Consider the following 21,791-nt stretch of genomic DNA (forward strand, 5'->3'; position numbering starts at 1 on the left):
CAATAACCTCACAATTCATACAGGAAGTAACCACTACCTTAAAAGACTGGCTGTAGAGCATTCTCTTGACCCACTGTCTGAATTTTCAGCTAGTTTAGGGCGCTTACAGTCTAAAAGTTGTCTTCCGCTTAAGAACCAGTTTGCCTTTCTTTGGTGTAGTGAGCATGAGGTTTGCTGAGGCAGTGGGGCTAGATAAAGAGGAATAAAGACCAGAAAACCAAATGAAGCAAAAGTTTGACAGCTTAACCAAAATTATTTGGAGGTTTGGTTGTTGGGACCTGCTGCTTCTGTTTCCAGATATGGCAGAGGTAAGGAGAGAGGCACACGTGTGATTCTTCTTCCGTGAGATTTTTTTTGCCTTTAGTTTTGTTTTGGTTTTTGTTTTCCACTTTTTTTTTTTTCTTTGAGTCCTTGTCTCAAGGATCTGTTTGCAGGTCGATGACATAGAAATACACACCTTTACATAGACAATACTGTAACTTAAACTCTAAGGGGCATATGTACGACCTACCAATTTTCAACTCTTAAATTGCATCGCATTTGCGACTCGCCATTTGAGACTCGCAAATTGGGATGTAGACACTGTTCGCGATTCCTACTGGGTTCGCAAATTGCATGCCTCATTAAAATAATGAGGCATGCGCAATTTGCGACCCCATTAGGAAGGACTAGCACTCAGTGATGGTGGCCTGCTGGAGTCAGCAGACCACCATGTCTGTGACTGCTTTTAAATATAGCAGTTTTAAAAAAAAAAAAAAGTAGGTGGTAAATTGCGAGTGTTTTGCGACGGCAATTGCGGTCACAAAACATTCATACATACAAATCGCTATTAGGAAGGGACGCCCTTGGCACACCCTTCCTAATAGCGAGTCGCAAACCTTATTTTGCAAAACAGTAAAATTTACTGATTTGCACAATGAGGTTTGTACATGGCCATGCCCTAAATTGCTGTCACAAACGGTCCAATTGCCTGTTTGCGACCGCAATTTAGGTTTCGTACATCTGGCCCTAAATCTCATCTGATAGCCCCACTACACCAACATCCCAACCTATGCTACCTCTACTTTCCCCTTCTGTTCACTTTATCCACCTATGCTCATCCTCCCACTAACCTCACAATACACAGCCCTTGCATAATATCGAATGCCTCCTTTTGGGCTCTTCAGCCACCCACTCTATCACTTTTCCTTGTCACCCAGTGTAGAAATCACAGACATTTGTGCCTCCTCTCTTCCTGTTTTACCCAGCTCCCCCTCAAATAATGCCCCCCGAATCCCGCCTCCTAGCCTTGATAGCCCATGCCTTCTAAAGGAGTGAATCCCTCTCCTTTATACTTGCACACCGGAGCTTCATCTGCACCCTAAACTCTGTTAAGTCCTTCTTCGGTCTGTTTAATCAGGAAGACGAGCCTACTCCTTTCCTCTGCTCTACCACCCACTCCCACCACTAACACTTCTTCCTCTCATACTCCCCTGTCTTCAAGTGCCTGGTTGTTAACCCTTAATTAAGGAGCAGGATACAATGGAGCATCTTTGATCTGATTCTGGAGACTAAATCAGACAAAGCCTTCGTTACTGAAACATGGCTTGGATAGAATGCTTCGCCATCACTTTTCTGAATCATGTTTCTCAAATGCTCACAGGAAAGCACCAGAGAAGGTTAGGAGGGGAAGGGGAATTAGCTTTAATTCTCAAAGATTCATTCCAAACCTCCACCAATTCAGGAGTTGATTTTAACAGACTGCGAATTTCTGCTAATCCGCTGCTTACCTACACCAGCCTTCTCCTGTGCATTTCCGTAATCTACAGACCACCACTGATCGGCAGAGCTTTCACATGAGCCTTTCTTTATGCCATCTCCCACAGCTCCTTAAACTGTGTGAACCTCTGTGCCTTCAAAACCGATGTTTAACAACCTTTTCTGCCTCCAACAGGAGCTGTTACAGTAGACCTGTGTAGGCCCATTGATCAGCTGAGAACTCAGCTGGTCATTGGGCCTACACAATTAGCCATCCATAACCTGGACACTATCTTCACCCTGACTGGGCTTTTTAGGTCACCTCCCTTCTGGAGTGATTACCATTTTTGTCTCGCTTCCTACAAGTTTAAACCCAACTACAATAGTGTCTTCAGCCACCTGCAGATAATGGAACCAGCATGATCTCTCGGAGCCCAGCTTCCTGCGATCTCACCACCTGAACAAGTGACCGAAGTTAACCAGTTTTACAATTGGCTGTCCAGTCTTCATTAACCTTGTCCATCTTAAAATGCACCATCACTAGACCCTTGAATCAATGAAGGGCTCAACGAGATCTTCCAATCCTCCACTTTAACTTACTTCAACTGGATCTTCAGTGACAAATTACCTACCAAGGAAGGCTAAAGGATCCTGACAATTCTTCACGCGGGCCTGCACCACAATAACCCTTCAGTCATGGTACTGAAACTCATTTTGTGGCCAAGGCAAAGATACTACTACTGCCCTATCCCTCAAGACATTTGAGACATATCTAAGGACTGCACCTGCTAACAAACATCCAACGCTTCTTTCAAGCAACTTTCAGCCTCTGCAATCATTAATCTTGTCCGCAATTGGAAACGCAATGTCACCATCGTACCCCAAGCCCACCACAAACTTTCTATGAAGGCCACAACCCCAACTATGACCATTGTCCACAATTTCCTATCTTGCGACCTCTTCTATAGGTCCTAAAGATATCCTGTAAATATAACCACTCCTCAAGCGGAACAATCTAGCCTTTTATTTTTTTTTATTTTTAATTAAGATATATAACTTCTGAATGAAACCACACTCAACAAACCAGGTTTTGACCTGGGAATGGAACCAAAACATATGTTATCAATCAGCAATGATCTTTACACCACCATGCATAGGATGGAAGTGCTACTGTCTACAGCATTTTACACAGCCCACCACTACTACCTCCTAGAGACACTACTGTAACCTAGCATCAATGGAAGCATCCTTGACTTGCTCTTGTCATTCTCTGCCCGATCTAGCATTATCTCACTGCTTCATTCACTGTGCCACCTTACAGCATCGAGGCAGGCATACTTCTAAGCCGAGCCATAGCTCTACTCTCCTTTTAATGCCTATCTCATCAAATCCATCAAATGGATATGCTACAATTAAACCGGCACACCGTGGATCCTCTGACTGGTAAATCAAGGGAGCATTTCCGCTCCGGACTAGACATTTGCCTTGGTTGGTGACAACTGGATATTAGAGCATTTCCTCAAACTTAACTCATCCAAAACAGATGTACTAGCATGCAGTCATTGGAAAAGCTACCAATTTATAAACATCTGGCCACAGAAATATAGACCCCCCCCCCCCCCCTTAAATGGATAATTGACTCACATCTATCCTATTTCTCTCCAGTTCACCATCTATCAAAAAGCACCTTCTACATAATGCACACAGTGCAATGTTCCTGAACTTAACATTCCTTTTAGAGTCTTCAAACTACAACCTTCTCTTCCTATCCAGTCCTGACTAGGAAAATAGATTCCATATGGATGTCCTATTCTCAAGTAAAAATACTAAATCAAAAACTTGGCAGTGTGACAACCTCTACACACCCTTCTTTATAAAATAAAAACAACAATGGTGGAACCACCTTCCCAGTGCAAGCAGCAAAACATTGAAACTCTCTCCTATTAAAGACGAAGCATCACGTGACTAGGTCCACTTTACACTGTTCCTTTCAGCACATCTAGGTAGATGCTCAATTTCTTCAACCAGTGTCTCCTATTGCTCCCCTATGGCGTCCAGTTTATGGCTGAGGTTAAGGAGATCTTCCTGTGGGGGCTTCTCTGTTAGGGCTTGTTGGAATCTGAATCTGCCCTCTGCTTCCCATATCCCCTCCAACAATACCCTTCTGTTGCTCTCATTAATTTTCCTGATCTAACTTAGTTTCACAGGTGGATGTCTCCTTCACTTCTGCTCTAGTATTCTCTGATCCTACAGGTACCGCCAACCTGCTTTTTGGTAGAAGTATCATACATACACCGCTATCTGTTGTATTGTGCTCTTCCCTGTGGGTTGCTCTTTTACCACTTTTGGAAGGACTGTCCTGGTTGGTTGTAGAATACCTATTTGTCTGGGTTTGATCTGTCTCCGTAGAGCATATACCATGGTGAGTTGAATAATACCTATTCTGACGTGTTACTTTGTTCCGCTCCTGGGTGGACTCTATATATAGACCACATACAGGTTATAATCCCTGTGGGTTGCTTCTCTCAAGCGCCTAGGCGTACACTCCGGGTAGAACAACATTCAGTTGTATGGTGCCCAGTATTGGCTATTCATTTACTGCTTCTGGGTGGAGTCCTACAGTGTACACTCTTGGTGGCTGCATAATGGTTGTTCTTCTGCCGTTTCTGGATGGGCTTCTCATGCACACAAAATGGCTGGTTGTACTTACAGATCACTGCTTCTGGGTGTGCTCCGCGAAGCATCTTCCATGGTGGGTTGCATTATGACCTTTCTGAATATTTACTCCTCTACCGCTCTTTGGTGGACCCCTCGGATATAATACATGGCATTTTGAATATATTCATGCTCATGGGTTGCTCCTGCTGTGCCTGGCCGACTGCTCTGGCGTAGACTGCCTTATTTACAGAATACCCAATCTGATAGAGACTACTAGCCGCAGATTCCTTCACGTAGAATTATCCCCAGGCGTGAGACTGGATCCGGAGGAAACTTTTTGCCACAGCATCCCTGCGCGCTGGGGGCGGGGCGACATCACGCGACGCCGCTCAGGTTTCGTCCTCGTACGTGACGTCAGCGAGGTCACATAAGACCCGGCGCACCCACGTCAGTTTTTTTCCTTTTCCGCGTGCAACGCGGATCCGTTCCTTGCTGGGTGCCTGTTTAAGGCCCCCTTTCTTCCATTCTTTTTTGTTGGAACAGTGTGCGAATGCCTTCGGGCTTTAAAACTTGCACGTTTTGTGGGCGTCTTATGTCGGCGACGGACCCTCCCCTTATTTGCATGTGGTGTTTGGGGGAGGATCACGGCACCTCAGATTGTGCGGCGTGCCAAAAGTTGAAGCCGAAGTCGCGGCGGGACTGCCGAATGAAACTTCTCTTGGCGCGTCTCTTCAGGTCGAAGTCCTCCCCTCGGTCTGCTTCGGCGGACGGCTTCAGGTCTGGCCGTGGTCGTTGTCCTCGCCTTTCTCCGATGTCACGTGAGCATCGCTCCCCGGTGGGTAAGTGTCGCAGTTCGTCCCCAGGGGCTGGTTTCTGGCCTACCGGGGGTGTGGACTCTCCGCGTGTGATGCTGCCCCGTGTGTTGTCCTAGCCACCGTTTCTCAGTGTTGGGGCATCGATAGTCCAGATGGAGAGTTACGCGGCGGCTTTGCAGGCCTCGCTGGCATCTCCTCCTCCTCCTTCCCCCCTCCAGGGGCATCGGCGGATCCCTCGCCTTGCGCAGGGCCTTCAGCGGCGCCGCCGGTGGTTCTGACCCCGGCGCCTACTGGGTTGAATCCAGGCTTGGAGGATGTGGTGCTGTTGGGGTGCGGCTCCTCTGGGGCACCTCCTTCAGGCCATGGCGTCTCTGCCTCGCCGCAAACCCCCTCGGGGGGGGGGGGGTCCCTGTGGTGTCGCGGGAGGTCGCCGGGGCTCTGGACGCATCCCCCCAAGCCCCTCTCGGTCCCTTGGCAGGGTTGTCCTGTCTAAGGCCGAGGTGACGCCGCTACGGTGCCGGCAGCAGCTGGACCGTGCGGAGCCTCAGGGGTCGGTGGACTCTTCTCGCCCCGCTCCGGGTCGAAGTCGAGGGCGGACCCCTCGCCCCTCTCGTACCTGCTCACAGGCGGCTGCCTCTTTGGAGGGCGAGTCGGAGGTTGCATCGTCCCTGACGCCACCATGGGGGTTGCCGGGTGACCTTCGCCTCCTTCTGGACCGCGAAGGGCTTCGGGCCCCTCCCTGGGCCCATCCCGATCCCTCCCGCAGGTGGTTGCCTCGGCGGGGGTCGGGCCGGCGCCGTCTTGGCGCCGCTCCGGGGCCGGTGCGGCTCCAGCTCTACTCCGGTCTCTGGTGCGGGCTGACTTGGAGGTCCCTTGCCTGGCGACGCCGGATGGCGCCGGTGTCCTACCTCAAGCAGCGGACTCTACGGCTTCACGCAGGGGTCGTGCCGCGGATTCGTCTTCGGACGCTCCTTCTCCGGAGGCAGGCTGCATATTGTTATCGTCCTCCCCGGAGACTGGTCGCCGTGTGGTGTCATCGAAGGGTGGCTCCCCGCCCTTCCTGAGGCACTGGTGTTCATCGGAAGAGCGGCAGGTCCCGCATTCTTCTGCTCCTCCTGACTTCCAGGTTTGGCCCTTGTCCGCCCCGCTGGGCCTCGGGGACGGCCACCTGTATTGCATTTGCCATTTTACACGTTACACATGCTAAACTGCATATTGACCTCGATTCCATGTGATGCTCTGGTCTTCCATTTTGTTGTATTGCATTTCCATTTTGTGCTGCTTTGACCTGTACTTACACTTCAGCAGTAACAAACATGTTTTTCAAGTAAACCAGTACGTAAACCAGTACGAGCTGGTGCAAGACATACCTTGTGAGGTTATTTTGTGCCTTGAGCTTGTTTTTGTGCATTCTATGCTTATCTCTAGGACATAGGGAGGATGCGCTGTGCAAGGCTCTCCAAGGCCGGAGATAGGGAAAGGAATGTCTTTTGCCTCGGCGCACCCAAGCAGAATCTGACCAGGTCTGTATGGGTGGATCTGACGCAGAGATGCGGCCAGCACCTATGATGGATAGATGGGCGAGAACGCCTGCTAGAGGGTTCTCGAACGTGTTGATTTAACTATAAAAAGCGGTGTCCGTAGGGTGGAGCTCAGGAACTCAGTCTTGGAGTGGACGCACTCGTGGGACGACTTTGGTGCCCGGAGAGATTACTTCCTGTGCCCCAGTCTCTGAAGGGATCCCGACTTGGTGTTTTCGGTGCTTGGCTAGGGATGTTGAAGACTCCGGTGCAGACGCATCTGGTGAGGTGCTTTGTACATTAACTGTTTATATATCTACATTCCAGATCTCATATTTTTGTATATATATAGTGTGGTGTATTCATTATTTCACTTGGTGCCTAAGAACTTACTAGCTTCAGTGACTTATTGCCTTTGTCTACGATACTAATAAAGCTCATTTTACCTCCAGAGGAGTGTTGGAGTTTCTGTGTAAGTAAGTGGTGTGCGTAAGTTTAGATTACGCAAGTGGGCAAGGCAATACACCACCTTAGTTTGCAGCCGTCGCCCACAGAGGAGCTGCTTTCTCCACCGTGGGGCCCTACGGATGCACGTGCGGCATTCGCTCACGCAGTGTCCACGGCTGTGGGCATCCTACGCATGGGTGACCCAGTGGCTCACTTTCCGGCAGACCATCTGTTGGAGGTCCTCCACCAGGGCTTTGGTGGGAGGGAAATCTTGCTTTCCTTTGAAGGTTCGCTCCTTTCTGCCTTGACGTGGGCTTGGAGGAGTCTTGCCTCCGGGGACCTGGTGCCTCCGCATCTTCTGCATCAGCACCTTCCGACGCCGCGTGACCTGGCGTGCCTGTCCATTCACCCCTCAGCCGCCAGTCCCCTTCTGCGGAATGCTTTTCCCTCCCTGCCGCCCCTGTTGGCTCCGCCGTCCAGAGAGGCCCGCTGGCTGGACACTTGGACGCAACATTTTCGCCTCGACCAGCACGGACGGCCCTGCGGGCCCTTAACGCCTTGTGTGTGCTGGCTAGGGCCTCCTCCTGTTTGTGGGACTCGGCTGAGTCTCTGGGGTCTGCAGCATCCCAGGAGTCTGATCAGGTGGATTTGCGGCACCATGCATTGGATGGCCGGGACCTTGCGCGTTTATTCTCCGCTCTGGACATCTGAGGCGCAGGGCCGGGTCAAGTCTTCCTCAGTTGCTCTCGGTGGCCATGCCTGGCTTCGGGACTGCGTCTACCCCGAAAGTATTCGGGAGAGGCTCATTAATCTCCCATTTGATGGCAGGGCTCCGTCCTCCTCCGTCCCCTCCTCAATGACTTCTGAGTTAGGGTTACTTCTGGGCCTTCTTAGGCCGGCTGTTATGGTTGTGGAGTATGTTTTTCTGGCAGTTTATGTCCTTCATTGGGACTTTGGCATTGTTGGCTACTGGACGGCCCCTTTGTTGTTGTGTGTGAGTTCTGCAGGAGTTGTTGCGCAGTCTTGGCCCTGAGATTGGGCCTTCTGCTTTGCTTGGACTGCTGTCAAGCCTGTAGCGGGATGCTTTTTTCCCCCGTGGTTCTTTTGTTTCTTCTTCTGCTGCGGAAGTTCTTCCAAAGAGTGTTCCTGTATATTGGGACTTCACGTGCCCTATGTGGGGTTATGGTAGCTGTCATATGGCTTGCGCTCTGCTGGAGGGTTCTGCTCGCCTTTGGGTACCTGTTCTCCATGGTGTTTACGTAGGTTGCTTTTGCTTCCTGAGGTCGTGTGTGCGGCCACTCCATGGTGGTGGCCCGGGCCTCTCCTCCTCTTCCCTTCTCCTGTCCCTGTGTTCTCCCTTGCCAGGCGTTGCCTACTTGGTCTTCCTGGGGCCTCGGGCTGTTCTCCTTCTTGCTGGCAGGCTACTCTCCATCTGGAATGGGCTCGCCTTCTTCTCCTTGGTTTCCTTGGGCCCTCTAGGCTTCGTCTTCCGTCTACCTGTCTTGGCATTCGGCGGAAGCTATGTTGCCTTGTGGGGGAGTGGTGTGCTTCGGCCTCTCCGTCCTTGCCCTTGGTTCCTCTGCTGTGAGTGTACGAGCCTCTTCAGCCTTCTTTCCCTCCTACGTCCCTTTGGGGTCGGTGGGGTTCTGCTTGTGGGGGTTCCAATGGCCTGGCAGGGGCAAGTTTCTACCTGGTCCACAGATCTGGTCCCCTGTGGGGCCCTCTGTTCTGCTATGGCTGGTGGGGTCCTTTCGCAGACCCTCCTTCCCAGGGGGTATTGCTAGGGTATCTATTCTACGTGAAGGAATCTGCGGCTAGTAGTCTCTATCAGATGTACGAGTTACTTACCTTCGATAACGATGTATCTGTTAGAGACGATTCTAGCCGCAGATCCTTCACGGCCCGCCCTTACTCCCCTATTCTGCGACGACCCTTGGGTTTGTCTTCGGTACTCGCCTCCCGGTGGGGGGCTGTGTCTCTTGTGAGTGCCTTCCTTGTTCTTGACGGGTGGCTCCATCTGGGGGCGGTTCATTCCTCCCTTGGTTTTTTGGAGGATGGGGTTTCGGTGCGCCAGTGCTCTGCTGCTCTGGCTACTCCAGGTTTGGGGGGGGATTGCTTCTATCCTTGTCCTCCCTCCCCTCCCCTCCCTTCCTTCCATCGCTATCCTCTGGTTTGAGGGTCCTCTGGCCATGTCTTGCCCTTGTGGGTGGTTGCCCTCTAGGTTGGGGTGGCTTGCTGGTTTGTTGTCCCTGTCTGTCTTGGGACTGGTCCCATTCCTTGCTCAGGATGAGGGGGTGGGCTTCCTACGTGTGCCATGACTTTTTTATGCCTATTCTTCCTTTCGGGGCACAGGGATGAGAGGTTGTCTATGTGCGGGCAGGGTTGCTGCGCAGGTTTCTGCTTCTTTCTTCTTTCCCTGCCCTTGGAGTCTGCGGTGTTGGCACTACCCTGGTGGTGGTGTTAGTCACCGTTTCTTTCCAATTTTTCTGCTCTTCGCACACTTCCATGCTCCCACAGTTTTCTATCTCGTGGTTCCACGTTGTGGTGCGGAAAAGTTCTCAGAAGAAAACTGACGTGGGTGCCCCGGGGCGGATCTTATGTGACCTCGCTGACGTCACGTACGTGGTCAACGCCTGGGCAGAGTCGCGTGATGTTGCCCCGGCGTGCAGGGATGCTGTGGCAAAACGTTTCCTGATCCAGTTTCCTGATCCAGTTTCCCGCCTGGGGATAATTCTACATGAAGGAATCTGCATCTAGAATCGTCTCTACCAGATACATTGTCACCGAAGGTAAGTAACTCGTACTTCTACCCTGCATCCCTACCTTTTTGTACTGCACTTATTTCCCATGTAGATCAATCTAAAACCAGCTCAGTTTTAATTGTACACTCATAAGGGTCCCAGGAAGCCGGATGAAAATCTGAGTGGATCTGTGGCCTAGTAGTACAATGTATATACTGCTACATAGCCCAAGTGGCCACGCTTGCATGTAATGCTGCCCTTCACAAATGTTCACGTCCGCTTACAAGGCACAGCTATAAAACCTAAGAGTGCAATTCTGGTTCTCGCACGTGACCTAAAAATAGAACTCCCATGACACTCACTCCCTCACTTACTCTTCCCGCCAAGGTACTCCCACAGAGGAGCCTTCAGCTGCCTTACATGCACTGCCACACCTCATCGGGGTAAGAAGGACCATATAAATAAAGTTACAATAAAATGCAACAACATTACATTCCAGGGTGCCTTTGATGGGACGGCAGTTATGCCACAATGGGCCCTAACTTCAGTCTGGCATCTTACGATTGATTCAAAGCCCAGGGTGTTTTAAGACCTGGGCAAAGTGGGCTCTGGCCCAGGACCCTAGCCTTGCCGGGGCCCCCTGATAGACCCAGCTCTGATCTACAGAGAGGTTTGCTCTGATGACCTTGAATAATTCTTAAATGGATTTTTTTTTAAATACCGTTTTTCATTTTATTTATTTATAATGTGGGTGATGTCAGAGTCTATTCTGGACATTTTGCAGAACAATGTTGTATTTATGTTTCATGCAATATCCATAAAAATGTGTTCGAGGCATATGAGCTGCAGATTACACACTTTTGCATAGATCGCCATCTGGTGTTGGGCCCGGATGTTTGCAGTTTGTTTTTCCTCTTGGAAAGTCTTTGGAAGTCATGAGGTCGGTGACTCCTCCCTTGGTTCGTATTGCGCATGGGCTTCGGCTCCATCCTCAGATTTTTTTTTTCCGCCATCGGGCTCGGATGTAATACTTTGCGCTCCGGTTCCGAACATTCCAGTTCGACGATCGAAGCGGAATCCTCGCTCTCCGCGGTATTGTTCAGATCCTGATCTCCTCAATCACCTTCTTCGACACACCTTCGATTCCAGTCATCGACGGCGGCCTTCGGGCCTATCCAGGCTCCGGTCCCGGCTGATGGAAAGAACTCCATTCTAGAAGTGCCCTCGATGTGGGTCCAAATTCCCCCACACCGATCTTCATGAGGTGTGCAACCTCTGCCTCTCCCCTGAACACGAGGCTCGAGACTGTCCCGCCTGCAAGTCTTTTAGATCCAAAAAGACTATTTGGGATCGAAGGGCCAGACGAAAAATGGCGCACTCCTCGACTTCCGTTCCAGTCGACATCTTCGGGGACGACGTCGAAGCTCCGGGACAGCAGCACACCGAAGAGGACCTAGTCAGTGCTTCTGAAGCAGACGACTCGGATGTGGAGGACATTACCCCGGCGCAGAGGGTCGTGAGTAAAATACCCCCTCCCACACCCGCGCCGACACCCAAAAAGGCTTCGGTCACGCCTTCGCCTCCGGGCCTAGACAAGACCACAGACACTGCTTCGAGCACCCCACCTTCGGGCCCGGTGAAGAAGCCTAATAAGCCTTCCGGCGGCTCGGGCTCGAGCCAGCCTGCCAGCGGTGCCGAAAAACACCCTTCGGCACCGAAGAAGAGATCGGCCTCTACCTCGACACCGAGCTCCCCACCAAAGCCCTCGGTGTCGAAACCCAGCCTCTCGGTGCCGACCAAACATCATAAGGCCCTCAGCACCGACACTCCCGCGCCGAAGCCTGTCTTGGCACCGAACAAAAAATCGGAGGTTCCAAAAAAGCACGGCACAGACAAGCCGAAAAAGCCATCGGCCCGGAAAACTTCGGTGCCGACCGAACAACCAGTGTCGCAAGAACTATTTACACCGGATCCTTTGCAAAAGACACTTACCAAGGATCCAAAAACTGGACATTTGGCACTGTCTTCTAAGAAGAGACATTTGGACAAACCAGCTCCACCTCCACCTCCAAAGAGGAAGGACTGTGCTACCTCCCCTTTCAGAGTGCCTTCCCCCACCTCCTCCGCCCCCTCCACCTCCGCCCCCTCCACCTTCTCCACCCCTGCCTCATCGCTCTCTGACCCAGTCTCCAGACCATGATGATCAGGGGGACCCATACTACGACCCTGCAGATGTGCCACAAGACCCCACCCCTACAGGATCCCCAGACCCATGGGATGATTATAATAATCCAGACATTCCAGATGTCCCACAAGATGACCTTTATCCATCCAGGCCATCTCCACCAGAAGACTCATTAGGTTTTCACCACCTACTTCAGAGGGCGGCACATTATCACGGGGTAGAGCTACACAATGACCCAGTAGAGTAAGACTTCCTCCTAGACACCTTTTTGATACTGCACATAGGTCTACTGCTATACTACCTATGCTCAAAGGGGTAATAAAACATGCGCCAGAGGTTTTTAACGACCCAGTCAGGGATAGGGTCCTAAACCCACCCATAGAGAAAGTATAAAGCTGCCCCTACAGATCCTGCCTACATCAAAGGGCCAGCGCCACTGGATTCCCTAGTGGTATCCACTGCAAGGAAGAGATCAAATTCCCAGGCGTCAGGCGAAGCACCACCGCCTGAAAAAGAAGTCAAAGCTCCTGGACGCGTCAGGAAAACGCACTGCGTCACAGGCAGCCAATATATGGCGTATCGCCAACACTCAAGCGCTATTGGCCAGATACGACAGAGCGCATTATGATGAACTAGAAACCATCATGCACCATCTACCAGAAAAATACAAGAATAGGGCCAATGAATTAATTCAAGAGGGTAAAACCTTAGCTAATACCTCTATACGCTGTGCCTTAGACGCAGCAGACACAGCCTCTAGGGCCATTAACACTAGTGTCCTCCTCCGTCGCCACGCTTGGCTGAGAGTTTCAGGCTTTAAACCGGAGGTACAAGCCTCCATATTAAACCATCCATTTGATCAAGAACATTTATTCGGTCCAAAGGTAGATGAGGCACTCGAAGATGAAGAAAGACACAGATACGGCGAAATCTATGGGAGCCCTACAGTCACACCCTCCTAGGTGCTCCTTTAGCCGCTCTTCCTTTCGGGGCACGGGCAGAGGTTGCTCCTCAGATAGCGCGTCCACGTCCTATAAATCCCCTCCTCAGTCCACCTTCACAAGGGGTTATCAAAGAGGCGGCTATAGAGGCAATAACAATAAAGGCAGAGGCAAAACAAATACCGCCCGCTCTGCCACACCGCCTACCCAATGACTTTCCCCTGCTCCATCCAGACCATCCCACTCCGGTCGGGGGCAGACTACAAAATTTCCTTCACGTCTGGGAGTCCATCACATCAGACAAATGGGTGACCCAAATTATTCAGGTACTGCCTAGAACTCGCATCTACCCCCCCCCCCCAACATTCCACCCAGGCAACGCCCAATGTCACAAGAACATTCCACGTTACTAAAACAGGAGGTAATCTCCCTCCTACAAAAGCACGCAATAGAACCGGTCCCCCCCCCCCGATCAGCAAAATGTAGGGGTCTACTCCCTATATTTTCTGAAACCAAAAAGAGACGAGACTCTACGACCTATTCTAGATCTCCGGCCTCTAAACACATACATACATTCGGACCATTTTCACATGGTAACACTTCAGCAGGTACTTCCGCTCCTCTCCCATGACGACTTTCTCACCACACTGGACTTGAAAGACGCATACTTTCACATTCCAATACACCATGCCCACAGAAAGTACCTCAGATTCGTAGTGGACGGGCAACACTACCAGTTCAAGGTGCTCCCATTCGGGGTCACAACAGCAACACGGGTATTCACCAAGTGCCTAGCGGTAGTGGCGGCACATCTCAGAAGACAGCACATTCACGTCTTCTCATATCTGGGCGACTGGCTGATAAAAGCCGCGTCCTACAACCAATGTGTACACCACACCGCCACTACAATCCAACTACTTCACCAACTAGGCTTCACGGTGAACCACCAAAAGTCCCAGCTAACACCATCCCACATAAAGCAATACCTCGGTGCCACCATAGACTCCTCAAAAGCCATAGCCTACCCCAATCCAGCCAGGATTGCAAGCATTCAGGCTTTGCGTCAAAAATTCATACTTCAACACTTCCTCCCAGCAAGAGTGTTTATGCAACTGATAGGGATGATGGCCTCTTGCATTTTCATAGTGCCTCATGCAAGACTCCAGATGCGTCCACTCCAAGAGTGTTTAGCGCGCCAATGGAACCAGGCCCAGGGGCAACTGACAGATCTGGTGTTGGTAGACGGTCGCACCCATCGCTCTCTGCAGTGGTGGACACCACAAATCTTTCCAGAGGTCGACCGTTCCTGGACCCGGTTCCACAAATAATCCTGACAACAGACGCATCGCTCTCCGGCTGGGGAGCTCATCTACTACACCTCACAGTGCAGGGCACCTGGACGCCGCAACAAAAGTTACTCCACATCAATCATCTGGAGTTACTGGCAATCTTTCTAGCCATAAAATCCTTTCACACACAGATTCTAGGCAAGGCAGTCCTTCTCCGCACAGACAACATGACCGCCATGTACTACATCCAAAAACAAGGCGGCACACACTCTCTACAGCTCTCAACTAGCACAGAGCATATGGAGATGGGCAATTCCACACAATCTTTCTCCTAGCCCAGCATGTCCCAGGAGTCCAAAACACCATGGCAGACCTGCTCAGCAGACAGACGCAGCAGATCCACGAGTGGGAACTTCATCCGCAGGTTCTTCACCCATTCTTTCAGATGTGGGGGCATCCACAGATAGATCTATTCGCCACCCACGAAAACAAAAAATTCCCAAGCTTCGCCGCCAGATACCCACACCCATTGTCCAAAGGCAATGCGATATGGATGAACTGGTCAGGCAATTTTGCGTACGCCTTTCCACCTCTCCCACTAATTCCATTAGTGGTGCGAAAGCTACAACAGCACTCCCTCACACTAATTCTAGTAGCTCCAACATGGGCCAGACAACCGTGGTACACCACGCTGCTGGAACTCTCGGTAGTGCCACACCAAAAGTTACACCTCTCACCATGCCTCCTTACCCAGAACCATGGAGAGATCAGACACCCGGACCCAGCTCAGCTCAATCTTGCGATCTGGCTCCTGAGATCCTAGAATTCGGGTACCTTAACCCCCCCCCCCCCGACTGTATGAACGTCATCAGAGAAGCTAGATGCCCTACCACTAGAGCCTGCTACGCTGCCAAGTGGAAAAGATTTGTTGTTTATTGCCATAACAACACAATCCACCCTCTAGACGCATCTATACAGCACATCATATGCTACTTACTCTGTCTACAAAGGTGTAACCTAGCATTTACATCCATGCGGCTACACCTCGCAGCAATTGCCGCTTACCTACAAAACAGACAGCACCTATCACTTTTCAGAGTGCCTGCCATTAAAGCCTTCATGGAAGGCCTCAAACTAATAATTCCCCCCAGAGTGCCACCCTCACCTTTTGTGGAACTTAAATATAGTTCTCACAAGGCTAATGGGCCTTCCTTTCGAACCTTTGCATAAATGTGAACTGCAATTTCTCACATGGAAGACCGCTTTCGTTGTAGCCATCACTTCCCTTAGAAGGGTCAGTGAGATACTAGCACTTACTATACAAGAACCTTTTCTCCAAATGCACCCGAACAAGGTTGTTCTCCGTACCAACCCAAAATTCCTACCCAAAGTCATTTCCCCCTTTCATCTAAACCAATCGGTAGAATTACCGTTTTTTTTCTCGCAACCTCAAACTGTTGCAGAAAGGGCTCTACACACACGAAGTTAAAAGGGCCTTGCTTTACTATATCCAGAGAACACAACCTCTCAGAAAGACAAAGCAACTGTTTGTCTCCTTCTCTCCACCACATAAAGGCAATCCCATCTCCAAATCGGGGATAGCTAGGTGGATTGTAAAATGCATACAGGTTTGCTACCACAAAGCAAAGCGCACGCTACCTGTTCCCCATAAAGCCCACTCTACAAGAAAGATAGGGGCTTCTATGGCTTTTCTAGGGAACATCCCATTAGATGATATCTGCAAGGCAGCTACATGGTCAACACCGCACACTTTCACTAAACATTACTGTGTAGATGTGCAAACCAAGCAACACGCTAGTGTGGGCCAGGCTGTACTAAAAACACTATTTCAGACCACTGCAACAGATACCGGTGGTCGCCACTAGGGTTGGGAACTGCTATATAGTCTATGCAAAAGTTTGTAATCTGCTGCTCATATGCCTCGAACGGAATATGCTACTTACCAGTATGCATCTGTTCTTGGCATGTAGAGCTGCAGATCTACACATGCCCACCCGCCTCCCCGGCTACCTGTATCTGTTCCAGTCTATCTTATTTAGATACAACACACATGGGTTTCTTCACTGTTATTACTACGCTCCATATTTCCCTGTTGGCGAAAAACAATCTGAGGATGGAGCCGAAGCCCTTGCGCAATACGAACCAAGGGAGGAGTCACCGACCTTGTGACTTCCAAAGACTTTCCAAGAGGAAAAACAAACTGCAAACATCCGGGCCCAACACCAGATGGCGATCTATGCAAAAGTGTGTAGATCTGCAGCTCTACATGCCAAGAACAGATGCATACTGGTAAGTAGCATATTCCTTCTTTTACATAAAAGCAGGACCTCGCATATGAGAAATGGGAGGGTGTCTCAGAGATTATTTGCAGTAATATTATTGAGCTGCCTCTGTGTTACAATATTAATAAAACGCATCACTTTCTCTGAATATTAGATCCAAACACATTTAGAATTCGGACAAGTGTGTCTGCACTGTTAGTGACCTGGCCAAAGAAGGCATGAAAGAGCGCTTACTGCATCATAAATTCAAATCTGTTCCAAACAGGGGCCCCCAATTAAATTTGGCCCAGGCCCCCCAAAATCCTTAAAATGTCCATTTGCGTGGGAGACATGGGTCCTGCACACAACTCTGTGCTAGGGAACTATAGGTACTCTGTTTTAGGTGAATTCACTGTGGCAACCTCCCAGTTTTATCCTCCCACTGCTGAATTTGCAGCTTTTTGTTTTATACCTTTCTCTATGTGAATGAGAAAAATCCTGCAGACTTGCATTATTTTTATTGCAACATTCAGTAGCTTGTTTTTTAGGTCTCTCCTAGCGACGCAGCGCATGCGCTCCTCGCCTTTGGGAGATCTATTGTCGTCGGTTTTGTGTTCGGAAGGGGGACAGGAGCTGTGCACGCGTTGGACAGGAGATGTTTAGCAGTAATGCACTTTCCCTCCTGTGCACGCGTTGGACAGGAGATGTGCACGCGTACCGCTTGCACGTTTTAGCAGTAACACACTTTCCATCCCCCCCCCCCCCCCCCATCTGCTCCAGATCACCTTACTGCCTGTTACGCGCTTTCCGTTGTTTGGGTATCTATTCGAATTGCCCCGGCAGTAAACGACAATCCTGCACAGGAGCCTTCTTACAATGGCGCAGCCCCTTTACTCCCATTAGTCAGATCTGTCACCCTTGATGGGCCATGCACTGGCCACACTACCATTTTGTGACTGCCAAAGGATTAGGAGATTCCCCTGCCCACTGGAGCACAAACACTAGCTATAGCGCTGTTCTTCACGGCGCTTTGCTCAGTAAGAACCTGATTTACCGCACTGTGAAGCTCTTCGTGTGTTCGCATCGAGGGTATTGGCTAGACGGAACTGTTTCCTATTCATTACCGTCGCTTACCCTCTTTCTCGCTATAAGCCATTCTTGCTAATGCAGTGGAGTCGTTTCTGGGGTCGCGAGCTATCAAGCACTAATCTGATTGCTTTAACAATTGTCTACTGCGTCACTAGATCAGGCATGAATACTAATGGCGATCGCCAGTCCTGTGCCCCCTCTGGGCAGCACATTTCCAGGAATCTGCTGGCACGAGCCAACGTTCATGCTGCACGAATAAGTCACGAGCACCACACTGAAGCATGCAAGTTTCTGAATTCCGGGATGTGGGGATGGGAGAGCCTAAAACATTCGCCTAAACTTGATGATACTGTCCAATCTGAAACCAATAATAGGTCCTGGCAAAAAGTTTAAACCAGCTTCACACTGCAGGAGGCCGCTGCTAGAATGAGGCCATAGAGGCATGATTGGGTCATGGCAGCCCACCCACCTCCGAAAGCAGCCCCTGAGCCTGCAGCCTACCAGTCTAGCCCTGATTAAGCCTCCCTGCGGCGATGCTGCCTCCTTGATAGTAACTCACATCATAGTGTTAGGTATTTGAATAGTACTAAGCCCCACACGAGCGATGTAGCGCTGTACAATGTCACCATGAAACTGGACTAAACCTTGGGACAGCAATAAACTTTGCAATGTTTTGAATAGTATGCTATTTGTGCTAGCAAGTTTAGCTTCCACGCACAGCTGGAATTTTTTCATGGATGTAAAACCACGTCATCCTCAATTTGGTTTTACCGCTGTAAAAACATTAACTCGCACAAAGAATTTTGTGAGTAAGTCTACTTCCAGGAGTGAGACGTAATTGGGTCAACATCCTATGATTCTGGGCACCTCACTTTGGGCCAGATGTATCCAGCCTTTTTGTGTTTGCAAATGGGCAGAATCTGCCCATTTGGGAATGCAAAAATTGCTTTTCCGATGTAGCAAAACTAATTTAGCTATTCGGTAACCTATTATCGAATCGCAAAATAGGTTTATGATTCATTATTAGGAAGGGGCGTGTTTAGGGCATCCCTTTCTAATACCGAATTGCATCGGTATGTATGAATGTTTTGTGACCGCAAAAAATTCGCATTTTAAAACCTATTTCAAGTAGGTGGTAACCCATTCGCAAATGGGAAGGGGTCCCCGAAGGACCCCTTCCCCTTTTGTGAATGTTTGTAGAACCATTTTCCTTTTTGTAAAGCATCTTGTTTTCCTTTTAAGGAAAATGGGCTGCTTTACAAAATAAAGATTGCTTTATTTAAAAGCAATCATGGACATGGTGGTCTGCTGATCTCAGCAGGCCACCATCCCAGTGATTTTTAGATTGAGCCTAAGGGCAGCACACTTGTGCTGCTCGCTCTGCGAGGCAGGCTGTATTAGGGTATGTTCTTGAAGCGTCTCAAACCCTCCACCCATATTTGTCATTGGCTTATGTCATCTACCTTCATAAATACTGGCTTCTGATTCATAAGTAGGCTTGTTAGTCCCTCCTAGGAACCGCCTTGTCTCCATTTGTTACTGCTCATAAGGACTGGACCTTTTACTTCTTTGTTACCCGCTACTTGTTATATAGGCTGGAAGCACTAGTTTCTTTAATTACTTTCTCCTACTGGAAGCACGACATGCGCTGCTTCAGCTGGTTTTTAATGATGTTCCACAACATCGTAGCTTGCCGCACGCTTTTAGTAATGTATGTATTTTAATAACCGCGCGGTCCGCTTTAACTATAACGAGCTATCTTGGGGTGACCAATCCTGGCCGCCCCCTGTTCGCAGGCTTTGCGACCGGGGGGCGAGGGCTTCCCGCCTCCGGGCGACGTTTGCCTCTGGCCCCTATCGGGTCCGGCTATGCCTTCCCCCGTCCCGGGCTTCACCGGTTGTGGGAGGGCCTTGGAGGACTTCAGCCCTGCGCCGGTGTCCGTCTCTAGCTCCGAGCATGGGAGCATAGCTCCCGCATAATGTACTACTTTTTTTTTTTTTTCTTTAGGTTGTGGAACTTGTAGTACTGTTTTCTACTGCAACTGCAGGAGGGGCCCGGGTTGGAGCGTGTCCTCATGCATGGACCTGGGAGGGACACTTGCCAGGAGGGGTGTTTTTGGAGGTGGCGAGGGAGCTAGTTGGGCATTGACTGGCAGGCGTTGGTTGGACGCTTTGTGCTTCATTGGATTAGGGGTGTTCAGCCTGTTGTCTGGGGTGCTGTGCAGAATGTTCCTCGAGGCAGTGGAGGTAGCGTATGTGGCCGTGCCTCTGATGTTGGGTTATCTTCTTCTCCCCCCGCCCCCCCTTTATAGTACCGAAGCAACTCAGAGTAAGGAAGTGATTCACAATGAAAGGTGTGCCTTGCACCCGGGCATTGGGATTGCAGTGATGGGGATGCCTTGTTCAACGCATGGCTGAATACAAAAATAGGTGTTATAAAAAATAAAAATATATGGAGTTGTGGCTGTACGCTACTGCTCCAATGCGTACTAATAACGAGGGTGAAGGGTTAAAACAACCACACTAGTAACTTGTCTCTCGATGGATGCATACAGGCAGCTGTATCTGTTTAAGACCTGGCTCTGGAATCTGCCAACCCCTGCCTCACACCCCCCCCCCCCCCCCCCTCTCCCCCTCCTTTTTTTTTTTTTTTTTTTTTTTTCTTTTTTTTTTTCCTCTTCCAACTGGTCTTCTGCTGCTAATCAAAAAAAACTCTGCAGCCTGAAGAAGGCAGCCATCCCTCTTGTGTACACCCTCGATGAACCCCATTGTGCTCCAAAGAATAGGACAGGTTTTGGTTTAATGTCTGTGCTGTTTCTCCAGCGCCGCCGGTTGGAAAATAATCCATAAAATTATTCGACATTCGAGCATACCCAATGAAGCGTACCCCCTGTTTAAACCGACGTTGAGACATTGGAGTTGAGCTATGATGCCAGGGAGGCACACCAAGTACATCCCAGTGTTCATGAGGGTGCCTTCCTCCCCTCTGCCAAATACTTGCAAGTCTGACAGAAGTAGCAGGGTATTCTGTTGTTAGGCACAGTTCTTTTTATCTGTACCCCTGTGGCCAGCGTTGAGGGGAGGCTGCCTACTGGCTTCCCTCGTCCTATTCTTCTGTACTTAATGTGTGTCTGGATAGGATGTTTCCACCTCATTGGGAATTAAGTTGGGTGCCTTGTCTGTTCAAGTATTTATCTCTACTCGTAAGAGTTTTCCTAATCATTGTAAGGTGATCATATCAGACCAGAGTTCTGTTTATTTGTAATGTAGTTTCGAGCTATTCCTTTGTAGGTTGGACCTAGAAAAAACGTACGCTGCGTTACCAGCGTCATCTTTTCCCCAAAAAAATTAAAAAAAATATATAATATATATAACCTTTTTTGTATGTGTTTCGGTCAGCCCTTTTCTATTATTATTATTATTAGTTATATAACTTTTTTTTTTTTTTGGTTTTTTTTTTTTTTTTTCTCCAGTTGTCATTCACATTTTGCTTCCTTCCACCACAACATACAAGGTGGGGAAATTGGTACCTGTAGATGAAGTTTTTACATTTTGTTCCTTTTAATGCCTATTGCGTTTTTTAAAACTAAATACATTATTGAATATAACCGGTTGCCAGGAAAGAGACCTGCAGACGCATACATAATGTGATGGAATGGCAACAAGCATCAAGAAATGGAGCATCCTACAGGGGTAAGGCAGGTGAGGGAAGGGATGCAGGCAAATATGAGGGGAAGATTTTGGACAGGTGAGTTTATAGAGCTTTCCTGAATTGCATTAGGTGAGCTGTAAATTGACTGGAGGTACGTGTTACTACGTTTTGTTCCACTGGTGTGGTATACCTAATTAAGAAGGGGTAAAGAATTAATCTATTTGTGTTTTTGCTTTTGTTTTTCATTGAACCACACTGGGATTCCCCAGACTGTCTGCCTCTCAATTGCTTTTAACCCCCCATAACTAAATATATTCGCTGTTCCTGTGGGCATTAAAGATCTGAGCATTCCACAATCCAGGCATCTTGAGAGAGCATCTCAGAGAGGCCTTCAATAAAAGGCAGACGCCTCTTTTGGCCAGGCTCTGGTACAAAT

At 49.4% G+C, this 21,791-nt stretch overlaps 1 protein-coding gene across 2 annotated transcripts in view; it reads left to right on the forward strand.

Moving 5' to 3' along the window:
* The window catches only part of MAN2B1 (mannosidase alpha class 2B member 1), a 240,577-nt gene that overhangs the window by 37,678 nt on the left and 181,108 nt on the right, over positions 1 to 21,791 (forward strand). The gene's annotated exons all lie outside the window — the stretch shown is intronic.

This window comes from Triturus cristatus, chromosome 4_2 (assembly GCF_964204655.1).
Source record: "Triturus cristatus chromosome 4_2, aTriCri1.1, whole genome shotgun sequence".
Classification (NCBI taxonomy): domain Eukaryota; kingdom Metazoa; phylum Chordata; class Amphibia; order Caudata; family Salamandridae; genus Triturus; species Triturus cristatus.